General features: G+C 39.0%; 1 long non-coding RNA gene across 2 annotated transcripts in view; it reads right to left on the reverse strand.

Moving 5' to 3' along the window:
• LOC135095107 (uncharacterized) overlaps nucleotides 1-1,076 on the reverse strand; it is a 7,118-nt gene extending 6,042 nt beyond the window's left edge. The window contains exon 1 of one of the 2 annotated variants that reach the window (XR_010264429.1): nucleotides 1-1,076. This exon is cut by the window's left edge and continues 168 nt beyond it. This is a non-coding gene — a long non-coding RNA (uncharacterized LOC135095107). The other variant, XR_010264281.1, reaches the window with a different exon arrangement.
• Between the last annotated feature and the right edge of the window lie 710 nt (nucleotides 1,077-1,786).

The raw sequence follows: 1,786 nt of genomic DNA on the forward strand, positions 1-1,786 counted from the left end.
CAGTCGCCGCCACTTGTTCCACGGCCGCTATCTGTCTGGCGGGGTTATTTGGAGTTACAGCATATGGGCGGAATGAATGTGTGTGTAAATAAAAAGTTGTGGAGAGAGAGAGAGAGAGAGAGAGAGAGAGAGAGAGAGAGAGAGAGAGAGAGAGAGAGAGAGAGAGAGAGAGAGAGAGAGAGAGAGGAGTATATAACAAACATTTTGGTGCTGTCATCTCTACTTTCAGTGCATTCCAGATAATCTACTTGTATACTTCTATGTGAAAATCTGTATATTTCTTAACCTAAGTCAAAACACTTTTCCCCATAATCCTGAACAATTCTTTCTGACTACTCTTTACGGGCTGGCACCTTCAGCAAGTCTTTTTTCAGACTTGTCCTTGGCCAGAGTTCTTCTTACATAAAAAAAAAAAAAAAAAAAAAACTAAGAGGTCGATTGCTGCTTCTTTCCCTCCCATACAGCTACTGACGGTAACGCTTCCTTTCCATTGCGATACTCAACTCACAGCACTCAAAGCAGAGAACAGTTTCCATACAGAAGCCACAAGAAAGGAAGAAGGGAATTAGAATAACAGATTCTGTTTCTGCCAGGTATTATGTTTAGAGGTGACGGAATAAAATCAAGTAAATAAAAGTCCCAGAGTCGTTTATCGCCTCTCATCATCGATCCGTTGTTAACCACAATCCCCTCACTGAACAAACATTCACTTCCCTTTATATTCGAACCACATTACCAGCAAGAGGAAACACCACGTCCACAACATTATGTACAGACAAATCAGGACGTTCACACCAGGACGCCTTGATTTCTTGATAGCTCAGCGAGACATCCTCAATGGAGTCAGCGTGCGTGGGGGTCCCTTCCTGCGGCTTGCGTGACGGGTTAGGATGTGTTTTGTTCCTGTGGGAGAATTAGCATGGGTCGTATTCATGTGGAGTGAGGCGGAAAGAGGTGGACTAAAGTGCAGTTCAACTCGTCATTAAGCAAAGATGGATTGAAAAGATTGCGGATTATAGATTATATTATGAAACACTTCTGGCCCTACCTCAATTGCTTTCAAAAGGCTTTAGTTGAAGTTACACGAGTTTTTTAAAAGTGTTTATATATATATATATATATATATATATATATATATATATATATATATATATATATATATATATATATATATATATATATATATATATATATATATATATATATATATATATATATATATATATATATATATATATATATTTTTTTTTTTTCTAGTGGCATACTGACAACATTTCTACATTATTAGCTGGAGAAACACTCTAGAGAATCCGAATAATAATCTCTGTGGCCTTTGAAAATACTTGTAATGAGAGAGCAGAACGTTTCTGAATACACGTGGAGGTGACGAAGATGTCGGAATCAGCAGGAATGTGCCTATTGTGCAAGGAGAAGGAAGCAGAATTAGTATGCCATGTGTCTTTTGCTGTGCGGGAGGTGAATTGGGTGCCGAGTTTGGAAACATAGGATGGCAGGTGACACGAGGGGCATATTTTTTTTTTTTTTTTTTTTTTGTCTTTAAATTCTAAACCATAAGGCGTGTCGCTAATCTGGTTGCTGATCTGCACTGTCGTGTCATCACCAGATAATTTTCACTAGTTCAAGCTCAAGGTCACCACCAGTTGCCCTCCACACACCCACCCTCAACCACACACATACACACACACAAACACGTAGTAATAAGCTTCACACTTCCACGCCGTAAAGTTAATGTTTCAAGTAATAGAGACGCCAGTAAGTCAGGGAA

This window comes from Scylla paramamosain, chromosome 1 (genome assembly GCF_035594125.1).
Source record: "Scylla paramamosain isolate STU-SP2022 chromosome 1, ASM3559412v1, whole genome shotgun sequence".
NCBI classification, from domain to species: Eukaryota; Metazoa; Arthropoda; class Malacostraca; order Decapoda; family Portunidae; genus Scylla; species Scylla paramamosain.